Source organism: Ascaphus truei, chromosome 1, assembly GCF_040206685.1.
Source record: "Ascaphus truei isolate aAscTru1 chromosome 1, aAscTru1.hap1, whole genome shotgun sequence".
Lineage (NCBI taxonomy): Eukaryota > Metazoa > Chordata > Amphibia > Anura > Ascaphidae > Ascaphus > Ascaphus truei.
Window position 1 is genome coordinate 66662286 of NC_134483.1, and position 14045 is coordinate 66676330.

The following is a 14045-nucleotide window of genomic DNA, read 5'->3' on the forward strand; positions in this document are numbered from 1 at the left end:
AAAACAGAAAGTATTATTTACAGTATTATAAAGAGATGGTACTGTACATAGTACTGTATCATAATTGGGATATTAGGACAATATCTACAGTACACTGGTACTGGTCGACTACTGGTAGACTACTGTGAAAATGAACAAAGAACACATAATATAAGAAAAATTATTATAGAGATGAATCAAAATGTGTATAATATTGCTACAAAAATGTTAATTTTAAAATTAAAAAGTAAAAATCTATAAAATAAGTAAATTAAAATAATGTGTTAAATTGTACGGAGAAGAGAAAGAGATTATGAATAGAAAAAAAGCTTTTTAAGAGATAATAATGAATATAAACAGAGCAATGATAGAAATTAGAACAAATCCAAAGTACCATTGAGGATCTATAATCAAAACAATACAGAGAAACTGGGAGAAAATAATCTTGAACAAATTACACAAAGCTCTACTAGAAACATTATTCCGTCTTTGACTGATGATATAACATCATCTTTTAGCAAGAATTGCAATAGCCCAAGAGAAATCACGAACAAACATGAAACAAATTATATCCAAACAAAAAGCAAGGAAACCATGCAACAAGATGTTAGTGTGATCACCATCATTCTTGGAATTATAACCTCACAGTCAGAGAATGAAGAGCAGGGGAATATGCTTGTTTATGCTGGTAGTTTTAGTATAAGTGGCAATCCTACTAAACCTGAGGAAAGTTCAGCCATGACAAGGAAGTGATTGACACTAACTGCTTTGGCCCTGTGGAGGTGCAAATAAACACTGGTATTATTAAGATGGGAGCAAGGTGATTGTGATAGTACTGCTAGAGTATGGTGAGCACCCCCAGTCAAGCAGCATGTTTTTTCTATGCCAGATTTAAAAACAAAAAAAAAGATCTCTGTCATCTGGAGCGTATCCTACCTTGAACTTAAACGGAGAGAGAGAGAGAGAGAGAGAGAGAGAGAGAGAGAGAGAGAGAGAGAGAGAGAGAGAGAGGAGAGAGAGAGAGAGAGAGAGAGAGAGAGAGAGAGAGAGAGAGAGAGAGAGAGAGAGAGAGAGAGAGAGAGAGAGAGAGAGAGAGAGAGAGAGAGAGAGAGAGAGAGAGAGAGAGAGAGAGAGAGAGAGAGAGAGAGAGAGAGAGAGAGAGAGAGAGAGAGGATGAGAGAGAGAGAGACGAGAGAGAGAGAGAGAGAGAGATGAGAGAGAGAGAGAGAGAGAGAGAGAGAGAGAGAGAGAGAGAGAGAGAGAGAGAGAGAGATTTCAACTTTAACAAAATTCTCAGAATCCTCTGTTAGAGTCACTGATTCTTTACATGATGGAGTATTCCAAGCATTTCTGCTCGCTCTGCTCCTGATAAGTATGCATATTCAGAGATGGTAAACATGTACTGAGGTCCATCACCCTCAGTCACAGAAAATAAAAATGATATGACAGTTGTGGTACGGTTAGATATGCGTCCGATACAGATGTAGCAAAACGTATGCCCTTGGTGACAGGTTAGGGGACCGCCTGTTCCCGAGGTTCCGACCTTCGTAGGGGGTGCCAGTATTTCCTTCAGGCTTAAATCTCCCTCTTCCCGACCCACATGACCCGGGACATTTAAAAAGTGCTGAGATACTGTAACCCTCTACGAAGTTCTGAACCTTGGGAAGCAAGAGGACCCCGGACCTGAAATTAATACAGTTCAGCTCCAGAGACCCCTGCATCAAACCTATGTAAAAAATAATCATTTAAAAAAGCTACATTACATTAGCAGGGTAACCACTAACTGTGGCGCTGATGAATGGTTTGGATGTAGTTGTAGACAAAAGGTCCTTTCTGGATGGATTCCCTCAGAGAAAAGACAAAAAACAAGCATACACACTGCAATAGTGCATTACCCAGGGACAACTAGGATATATATGGAAGCAAAATTTATTACAAATAAAAATACAATAAAATGCAATGATAACACTTAAAAATGCAATGATAACACTTAAAAATACAATGAATTATACTAAAAAAAGTACTATCTGTGCCTTAGAACCAGATGACTTGAATTTTGCTCCTCTTGGGTGTAAAATTGGAAACCTACTCACCAAAAGTGACTAGGACATAAGCGTTTTTGAAATGGTCTTGTCCACAGGTTAAACCGCAAGCTGTAGGTGAAGATACGTCAGTGAACGGAAGAGGATCCCCTTCTTTGTTCGGGAGTCTGCTAGCTGCTGCCTGCTTGCTGCTTTCTCCAGGAATTCGGCCGATCCGCTCCTCTGCCAAAAGACCTCCTATGCGTTTCGAAACTCCAAATAGTGGGTTTCTTCCTCAGGGATAGTTGAGGAAGAAACCCCCTATTTGGAGTTTCAAAATGCGTAGGAGGTCTTTTGGCATCACAGAGACACCGTAGCTGAGAAGCACAAGCTGGTGACGTCACAGGAGGACCGGATCGGCCGAATTCGGGGAGAAAGCAGCAAGCAGGCAGCAGCTAGCAGACTCCCGAACAAAGAAGGGGATCCTCTTCCGTTCACTGACGTATCTTCACCTACAGCTTGTGGTTTAACCTGTGGACAAGACCATTTCAAAAACGCTTATGTCCTAGTCACTTTTGGTGAGTAGGTTTCCAATTTTACACCCAAAAGGAGCAAAATTCAAGTCATCTGGTTCTAAAGGCACAGATAGTACTTTTTTAGTATAATTCATTGCATTTTTAAGTGTTATCATTGCATTTTAAGTGTTATCATTGCATTTTATTGTATTTTTATTTGTAATAATTTTGCTTCCTTATATATCCTAGCTGTCCCTGGGTAATGCAACTATTGCAGTGTGTATGCTTGTTTTTTCTCTTTTCTCTTTTCTCTGAGGGATTCCGTCCAGAAAGGAACTTTTGTCTACAACTACATCCAAACCATTCCTCAGCGCCACAGGAAGTGACTTTCCACCACAAATACCAAATCTGGGAAGAAGATTCCAGATTCACTTCTTTGGGCAGCTCCAGGACTATCTTCAGACTTTTTATCACAGGTTTTTGTGTATTAGTGCATAAGTGCTTTTTGTACACCTTTATTTTCACCAGGGTAACCACTAAGGTAATGAAGGGATTAACCCCTCCTGTCACCTTGCCCATTCTAACCCATTCTAACACATACAATATACATTACATTACAATAAAATAAGAACAGAAATAGTTGCCATTTAATCCATTGATTGTCACTGTGGTTTCCTATGTCCTCATCAGGGGCACAGATACCCACATTGGCAATCACTGGACACCCTAAATAAATAAATGTATTACTTATCCTTGCTGGGATGACTGCCACCATCCTCCTCCGACAGCATACAGTATGTAACTGCAGGTGTTAACCCAACTGGAACAGATTGTCTTCTGTTCTAGTTGAAGAGATGTCTGTCTGTAGTTTTTTTCTGGCCCTCTCTCTTTTTGGTTGCCCCTCTCTGCCCCTCTCCCTCTCTCTCTCTCACATTCTTTCTCTCTGTGCCTGTGTGTGTGTGCCTGTGAGCGTGTGCGTGTGCGTGCGTGCGTGCGTGCGTGTGTGTGTGCGTGTGTGTGTGTGTGTGTGTGTGTGTGTAGACTAGTGTGAATATTAACAAAGGATGCATAAGAAACAAAAAAATTATGAGATAATAAAGAATACAAACAGAACAATTATAGTAATTGGAACAAATACAAACACAAGGTACAATTGAAAGAATATAATCAAAACAATACAGGTCAAAAATTAAATAATTACTATTACAATTCTGAGAAACTGGGAGAAAAGAATCTTGAACAAATGACACATAGCGCTAGTAGACACATTATTCCATCTTTGACTGATGAGATAAGATCATCTTTTTGCAAGAATTGTAATAACCCTAGAGAAATCCCAAACAAGCATGAGATAAATCAGATCAAAACTACTGATTTTTTTTTTTTTTAAAGCAGGGGATCCTTCAACAAGATGTTAGTGTAATCACTACTATTCTTGGAATTGTAGCCTCAGTCAGAGAAAGAAGAGCAGCTGGATGCGCTTGTTTAAGGCTGTTAATATTCGCAGTAGTGGAAGTAGTACTAAACTTGATGAAAGTCATGACAAGGACGTTTCTGACACTGACTACTCGGGCCCTGGGTAGCTGGACATAAACACTAGTGTTATTCAGGTAGAGCAAGGTGATTGTGATAGTACTGCTAGAGCAAGGTGGGCATCCCCAGTAAAGCAACATGTTTATGTATTAAACAAAAAAATAACCCGGCGCTAAGTGGAATTGGGTAAATGGCTGCTCTTAAACCCAGATAGAATTTAACTCTAAAATTCTCAACAGGTAACGAAAAGGGAATGAGGGGAGCGCTATTTAACGTGAATAAATATACAATTAAAGTGCTAGAGTAAAGTGAAATGTTGCATTAAAGTGCAATTAACATGTGCATAATCAATGTGTATTCACAATGTGCAAAATAAGTGCAAGATAAATTGCAAAGTGCATACAGTAGTATCAAAAGTGCAAAAAACAGTGATGTAGCAAATAATGATATTTAAACCATATACTGCTTGACAATTCTTCTTTTCACGTAGCTACAAGAAAGCTTGTACAGTATCTTCCTCCAAAGATCATAAAAAAGAGAAGAAAACGCGGATCCAAGTGCAGATTAAAAAAGTATATTAGTACATAAAAACAGCTTACAATGTTACACTGACATTTTAAGTTTAGAACACAGATGTTGTATCGGTTTCCAAGCTGGAAAAATACATGGATAAGTCCTTACTATCCTCACAAGATGGTTGTTGAATATTGTCAAATACATACGCTGCTTTCCGTTTGCATCATGAATTGTCAGCACATTTATGTACAAACGTATTGGTCTTGGGATTGTTCGTCCCAAAGTCCTCTGTATTTTGTTCCATTATAAATCAACCAAGTGTCACCAAAATTATTACAAATGTATTTAATATACCCAAAGTGTATATATGTATGCTATAGCTCCAAAAATATACAGATGCAGCCACCAGTATTAGAACACTTGTACCTGGGAAATTCTGGGAGATTCTGGTGCAGTCTCACAGTAATTGCCTTAACATTTCTGTGAGATTCTTAATGGCCCATCGGCTTAACACAGCGGGGGGTGGGGGTCCCTGCAGTCCCTTTCAAACTGAATGGGCCATTAAGAATCTCACAGAAATGTTGAGGCAATGTTGCAGCATTTACTGTGAGACTGCCCCAGAATTTCCAAGGCAAGAGTTCTAATACCCGTGGCTGCATCTGTATCTCATAGAGTATTTTGTATCCGCATGTAACTAAAGCTACCGAATAGTAGCGTAATATGGCAGAAAAGGTGAACAAAGTCCCAATATCAATGCTTCAGAGTGACTGTTGCATAAGTATATGTCAAGTTGATTGTAGTAATCAGTGTGAATCAAGGTCAGGACGGTTTATATATGCACCTGTGAGAATTGTAAGTAGAGTACAGATAAAGCTCAAATAAGTGTATATATATATATATATATATATATATATATATATATATATATATATATATTAACTATAAAAAACTAAGGGGCCTATGCAGAGAGCAGCGATATAGCAAATATCGCCTTTTTTTGGCGAAATTTGCTTAGAAAACAGCAGAAAATGTCGAGTTACGAAAAAGGCGCCATTTTTTTTTCTATTTCTAAATCTCGCCGCGCGGCTGGCGAGAACCTACATCTCGCCAGTTTTAAAAATATCCGAATTCAGAAAGGCGCGAACGCCATCTAGCGGCTGTTCGCGCCAATAAAATGGCGAGATTTTCTACAATTAGCTCCGCCAACAAAAGTTGGCAAGAAGCTGGAGCTCGCCGGCCATAGGAAAGAAAAAAAAAATGCGCAATTTTTTTTTAACACATTTCAGCAGCGCGCATCTCTCCATTTTAAACTCGCCACACGCATTCATGCTATAAATTGCAGATTTCGCACATTTCTGCATATGGAGAATAAAACTCTCCAAAAAAGCTACTTTTTATTACCCTCACCAATTTTTAAATTCGCTGCTCTCTGCATAGGCCCCTAAGTGCGCAATCTACAGTAACACAGTAAAACAAGAAAATGTACCAGTGAATGCTGCCACAGTGTTTGAACTATACACAATAGTACTATATATGGAACAAAAAGAAAAACCACAGGCGCAAAACAATGATATACAACTAATACACAGAATACCAGAATTAAATAGACTAGGGACAATTGCTGATAACTATGAATGAAGTCTAAAGTAGCAGATAAATCATGCATGTAGGATATGTAGAATCCTATCCTTCCAGCTGCTCTGTTTGGCGGTCTGCCCTGGCTCCACATGGAACGCCGAGACTCCGCGCGTTGATACAGATCTGTCCACAGCTGCCTTCAGGTTCCTCCCTGCTAACCCTCCAGTCTCGCTAGAACGCGGGCGTGACGTCACGATGTGAATGTCCGTCAAACGGGGACGCAGGGAACATTGTCCAGCATAAAGTATTATACTAATACTGGATACTGCCAATCCAGAAAGTGAGGAAGCCTATAGAAATGTACTTAAAGCCTCCACCCTACGCGTTTCGTCTTAATAAAAAGACTTCGTCAGGGGAGTATATATATATATATATATATATATATATATATATATATACAGTTAGGTCCGGAAGTAATTGGACACTGATACAAGTTTTGTTATTTCGGCTGTGTACCAAAATATATTCAAGTTACAGTTAAATAATGAATATGGGATTAAAATGCAGTCTATCAGCTTTAATTTGAGGGTATTTACATCCAAATTGGAGGAAGGGTTTAGGAATTACGTCTCTTTAATATGTAGCCCCCTCTTTTTCAAAGGACCAAAAGTAATTGGACAATTGACTCAAAAGCTGTTTCATGGACAGGTGTGGGCTATTCCTTCGTTATTTCCTCATCAATTAAGCAGGTAAAAGTTGATTGGAGTTGATTCCAGGTGTGGCATTCGCATTTGGAAGCTGTTGCAGGGAACCCACAACATACGATCAAAGGAGCTCTCAATGCAAGGGAAACAGGGCATCCTTAGGCTGCAACAAAAAAAAGAAAATCCATCAGATAGATACAGTAGCAGGAACATTAGGAGTGGCCAAATCAACAGTTTGGTACATTCTGAGAAAAAAGAACGCACTGTTGAGCTCTGCAACACAAAAGGGCCTGGACGTCCACGGAAGACAACAGTAGTGGATGATCGCAGGAGCCTTTCCATGGTAAAGAAAAACCCCTTCACAACACCCAGCCAAGTAAAGAACACTCTTCAGGAGGTAGGCATATCATTATCTAAGTCTACCATAAAGAGAAGACTTCACGAGAGCAAATACAGAGTGTTCACCACAACGTGCAAACCATTCATAAGCCTCAAGAATAGAAAGGCCAGATTAGACTTTGCCAAACAATATCTAAAAAAGCCAGCCCAGTTCTGGAACAGCATTTTTTGGACAGATGAAATGAAGATGAACCTGTACCAGAATGATGGGAAGAAAAAAGGATGGAGAAGGCTTGGAACGGCTCATGATCCAAAGCATACCACATCATCTGTAAAACACGGTGGAGGCAGTGTGATGGCATTGGCATCCATGGCTTACAATGGCACTGGGTCACTAGTGTTTATTGATGATGTGACAGAAGACAGAAGCAGCCGGATGAATTCTGAAGTGTATAGGAATATATTGTCTGCTCAGATTCAGCCAAATTCAGTGAAGTTGATTGGACGGCGCTTCACTTTAAAGATGGACAATGACCCAAAACATACTGCAAAAGCAGCACAGGAGTTTTTTAAGGCAAAGAAGTGGAATATTCTGCAATGGCCGAGTCAATCTCCTGATCTCAACCCATTCGAGCATGCATTTCACTTGCTGTAGACAAAACTTAAGGCAGAAAACCCAAGAACAAACAACAACTGAAGACAGCTGCAGTAAAGACCTGGCAAAGCATCACAAAGGAGGAAACCCAGCGTTTGGTGATATCCATGCGTTCCAGACTTCAAGCAGTCATTGCCTGCAAAGGATTCTCGACAAAGTATTAAAAATGAACATTTTATTTATGATTGTCTTAATTTGTCCAATTACATTTGAGCCCCTGAAATAAGGGGACTGTGTATGAAAATGGTTGCAATTCCTAAACATTCCATACGATATTTTGTTTAACCACTTGAATTAAAGCTGAAAATCTGCACTTCTATTGCATCTCAGTTGTTTCATTTCAAATCCATTGTGGTGGCGTATAGAGCCAAAATTATGAAAATTGTGTCAGTGCCCAATTATTTCCGGACCTAACTATATTATATATATATTTATATATATATATATATATATATATATATATATATATATATATATAAAGCCACTGTAAATATTACTGTATGTTCATTTGCATGTCTTAGACAGGTCTGCAACCCTGTCTTTCCCCATTGTCACCCAGCATACAGCGCTTCCACTGCAGCAAGGGATTCTGGGAAATGACATGCAAATGAGCACTCAGTGCCACCTTTTGTCTCAAGCTCGTATTACACAAGCCAATCCTCAAGCCAATGCATGCTGTTTTAAACACAGCTTTTAAACAGAGGCTGGGATGAGATGCAAAGCCATTAGACCTACTCACATACATGTTTCAACCTTGATGGGTATCATCAGTGTGAGGCTGGTCTTAATGGCAAGCAGGTTTGAGACTAGACTAGGTAATCACCACTGTCATTTAGGTTATGGTGGGTAAAAACGTGACAAAAACCCTCCACAGTAAAGCATAAAGCCACTGTAAATATTACTGTATGTTCATTTGCATGTCTTAGACAGGTCTGCAACCTTGTCTTTCCCCATTGTCACCCAGCATACAGCGCTTCCACTGCAGCAAGGGATTCTGGGAAATGACATGCAAATGAGCACTCAGTGCCACCTTTTGTCTCAAGCTCGTATTACACAAGCCAATCCTCAAGCCAATGCATGCTGTTTTAAACACAGCTTTTAAACAGAGGCTGGGATGAGATGCAAAGCCATTAGACCTACTCACATACATGTTTCAACCTTGATGGGTATCATCAGTGTGAGGCTGGTCTTAATGGCAAGCAGGTTTGAGACTAGACTAGGTAATCACCACTGTCATTTAGGTTATGCATGTCATTTCCCAGAATCCCTTGCTGCAGTGGAAGCGCTGTATGCTGGGTGACAATGGGGAAAGACAGGGTTGCAGACCTGTCTAAGACATACAAATGAACATACAGTAATATTTACAGTGGCTATATATATATATATATATATATATATATATATAAAGAAAAGAGAAAGGAAAAAAGCGCACCCCCTAGTGCAATAACTTCCAGGACATAAAATAAAATTATTTCATAAAATAGATGTGTGATAAGATGGATATAGAATAAATTCACATAAAGGATTCTTTGGTAAACTGTGTGATTAGACGGGTGACAGAGGGTAGGGGCATCAGCCAATACTCACACCTTTGCAGACCCGTGGGGCACTGCCAAAAGCCTGTAGGTAACAGTAACAAACTGTGCCAGCAGGAACCGATGTCAAGATCTTTCAAGGTAGTGTTACAGTCCAACAGATCTATTCACCACGGCATACCACCTCAGTAGACATCCAATATTAGTGTCCACAATGATCTCAAGACACCACGTGATCGACTTTTATCACACATCTATTTCATTAAATAATTTTATTTTATGTCCTGGAAGTTATTGCACTAGGGGGTGCGCTTTTTTCCTTTCTCTATTCTTCATAGTTACCGGGGAGTGATTCTCCCTTGGATCCAGCAGCCCCCCTCACCAATTATTCAACTGGCTTTTGATTCACCACACTTCTACCAAAAGATTTTGATGACATTTTGTGTCTGAACACTTTGGACTGGACTTTGTTCATTTTGTGGTATATTTTTATTCATTCATCATCAGATTTATGTGTTAGCGCTGATTTCTTTTTCTTATATATTTATATATATATATATATATATATATATATATATATACAAAAGAAGAAAGCGCACAACCCATAGCGTAAAAACGTACAAATTATTTAATAAAAATATTAAGAGGAAAACAGGTTCACTCACAAACAAAAAAGATAATCAGGCATCTATACAGTGGCGGCCGACCTGAGTCTAAGTCGGCTAGATCCGCGGCTCTCAGATTATCCCGGTTAGGTGCGTTTTTTGTTTTTTTCGCCCGGAGTGAATTGCGTTATTTTCGCGCTCGTGATATTAGCATTTTATTCTCGCAGTCTACAATACCGTGTAAAAACTCAAGGGGGCGTTTGTGAGCTGTTGTCTTGGAAGTCTAATACATTCACGGTTCAACCTACGTCAGTACACAGTCTGTGTGTGCGTGCGCAGTAATTGTAAATTTGCATATTTAAAGTATACATGCATTTGCAGTGCTGTGCTGCTGTTCAGTATGTCTCATTTGAAAATTGTTGAAACGCATACAGTAGGTGTGTACAGTACTGTAACAGTGTCATATTTCAGCATATACAGCGCTCACCCCTCGCTCAGGATAATTAACTGCACTGCAGGGTATTTCAACTTCTTATCTTCTATACAGTGCAGTACATCTCTCCCACACCATTCCATTGAACGTGTGTCTGGTTTCAATCACATACCTGCTTGACAGCAGGTGATTACTACGCATGCGCCTGTTACTTCTCCCACCACTGCTTGCTTGCCTGAGTGAGTGACCAAAAAAAAAGTAAAACATTTTTTTTATTGTAGTTTTTTTATTTTTATTTTCTCCACAAGTCTGCAAAAACCATCTTATTTTATTACGATATTCAATCTGTGCTGTAGCTTTTGACTGCGACCCTGTGCGTTTGACTGCACATGGTTGATTTGTGTGCTTTTTACGTATTGTATTTGGGGGTGTATTATTATGATGAACTGCCTTTTGAAATTAAAGAATGTCTTTAGCTTTGAACTTCATGCAGCTGTACCCTGTAGCCCCCTCCCCAACGAACACACACAAGGCTAGCTCAAGGATTTGAAATTCCACGGAGTCGTTAATTTTCTGAATCTTGCCATTGTGTTCTTAATCCGTCCATAGCTGAGCTACAAAGCCTCACTGCGCCTGCGTGTAATACTTTTTGAGATGGGAGCTAGCTGCTTACTGCGCATGACTCACCCCCCCCTCTCCACAGAGTCGTTAATTTTCTGAATCTTGACATTGTGTTGTTAATCCGCCCATAGCCGAGCTACAAAGCCTCACTGCGCCTGCGTGTAATCTTCTTTGAGATGGGAGCTTTGAGGCTTTGTTTACGGTAACGCTTTGGAAAATCCCTTCATGAATTTGATTTGCACAGAGCATCACCTCTCTATGCGCCTGTGTGTAATCCTCTTTCGGATGGGAGCTAGTTGATTACTGCTCATACGCCTGTAACTTCACCCGCCACTGCTTGCTTGAGTGCCCCAAAAAAAACAATTTTTAATTATAATTTTTTAACTGTTATTTTATCCACAAGCCTGCAAAAACAATCTTGATATTACGATATTCAATCTGTGCGTTTGCCTGCACATGGTTGATTTGTGTGGTTTTTATGTACTGTATTTGGGGGTGTAGGGATCAAATTATTATGATGAACTTCCTTTTGAAATTACTGTACTCTACTCTATGTAATCCGTCCCTACCCGAGCGTCAATCACCTCACTGCGCCTGCGTGTAATCCTCTTTGAGATGGGAGCTAGGAGATACTGCACATGACTCACCCAATGCCCCCACCCCAACCCTTTAAGGCTTTGTTTACGGTCTTCTCGATTTTGAAATGTAAATCTGATTTGCACAGCATTTTGAGAATTGAGAGTTAAAAAAAACATTAACTGATTCATGTTGTTTTGTCATTCATTCTTATTCATTGGTGTACTGTAGGTGTGTGTGGGGGGGTGTTGTCAATGATTATGATTAGCAGGAATGTAAATAAATATTTATTTTATTTTATCAGGAACCAAAAAATACAAATATAAAAATAATCATGAATAATACATAATGCAGTCTTTATTAAGTTCTTCTGGCAGATTGAAAATGGATAAACATTTTGAAAACATTTGTAAAACATGGATAAACATGAATAATGCACATTTATAAGAAAATTATTTAATAATATATACTGTAATGCAGGCCTGCACAACTCCAGTCCTCGAGGGCCGCAAACAGGCCAGGTTTTTAGGATATCCGTACTTCAGCACAGCTGGCTCAATTAGTGGCTCAGTATGACTGAGCCACTAATTGAGACAGCTGTGCTGATTTAGGGATATCCTGAAAACCTGGCCTGTTTGCGGCCCTCGAGGACTGGAGTTGTGCAGGCTTGCAGTAATGTATAATATATATATATATATATATATATATAGTAATATTATTTTTTTCCGTCATTATCTTGTTCCTCATTCTGTGTACAGTACAGTAGTTCATTGAGAGAGGAGAGGTTTTGTGTACATCATTACTGCTGTCTATATATACTGTACATTTGACTGTACAAACAGATTAGATTGGACACAACACTCCACCTCCCCCCAGGCCACCCTTTTTTCCTGGAACGACAAGAAAACAAAAAATTAGTGCAGTTATGTGCGTACTGTATTATGGCATTGTGTGATGTGTAGTACTACTGTAGATGGCTGGTGCTGCTTTCTCTGGAAAGAACAAAATTGAGCAGTTAGTAGGCAGTTACTGTAGTACTGTCAAACTAGTCTATACTGGAACTACTGTATACTCTGACTACTGTTAAATACTATGTAACCAGATGTCTGGTGCTGCTCTCTCTGTAAAGAAAAAAGTGTAACTACTGTATACTCTGACTATTAGGAAAGAAAAAATCTGTGCCATATTTACCTGTATCATACTGTACTTACAATACTACAGTACAGTACTACTTTCCTGATGCTTGCCCATTACGCGCGATCACAATGGGCAACACAGTCGCAATATGGTCTATATATTTATTGCAGCGTTCCACGGTGAGTACATCGTTCCAAAAACTCATTATGCCTTTCAATAACTCGTCCTTTTTGGAGGGTTTCACCACTTTCCGGATATGGTCCTTCAGCTGATGCCAGACCATTTCAATCAGATTGAAGTCTGGCGATCTGTCATTGGAAAAAAGGGACAATTAGTTTAAGAGATACAGTACACAGTGAAAACAGTGGGAACAAAATGAGACACGGTTACCGCACTTACTCCTCTGGCGTCTTCACCCAGTTGATACCGCGCTCAAGGATATGCGCTGTTGACGCGGTGTGTTTCGGATCGTTGTACTGGTAGAAACGGTGACCATCCGGGAACTCATGTGTGATGTATTGCACTATCTCAGGGACAATTTTGTCTTGGAAGAAAGCTTTATTCATGATTCCTATAACAAGAAAAGAAAAGTGCTCAAAAAACTGCACAATAGTACAGTACAGTGCATACAGTAAGGCTACACTAGTAAAGTACAGTGCATAAGGCTACATTATATTTGATATATTTTACCTTCAAAGATGACAATGCATCCTGGTCCACGCCTAGAGATGGCACCCCACAAATCCAGCTTCACGGGGTGTTTTGGCCGCGGCTTCATAGATATGCGACCTTTTTTGTGGAATGTAAAGGTTGCAAATCTCTCCAGCGACACAGTAGACTCGTCAGTGAAGATGCAATCCTGGAAAGTCTCCCCACTGTCGATCAATGCCTGGGCCTGGACCACTCTTTTGATTTTGTTTGCGTCCCTTATCATGGGGTACGCTCTGTAATGACAAGGAATAAATAATTTTAGCGGTACAGTACAGTTTCCTAAACAACACTTTTACCTCCTGTACTGTCCAGTACTAATCTCACACGTCCATATTTCCATCCAATGCTGCGTCTCATCTTCTTTATGCTGGTCTCGGATACAGTGAGATTGTGATTTTCACGCAGAGTGTATTTGACCCTTAATGCACTCTTCTCATCATTCTCCTCACTTATTTTGTCCACCAGAAGAGTTGTCTCCCTACAATGTAAAGAAAAAAAATCTATACAGTATACTGTTGTAAGATAAATATAAATACAGTATAAAAAAATCTATATATTGTTGTTATATAAATATAAATATACAAAAT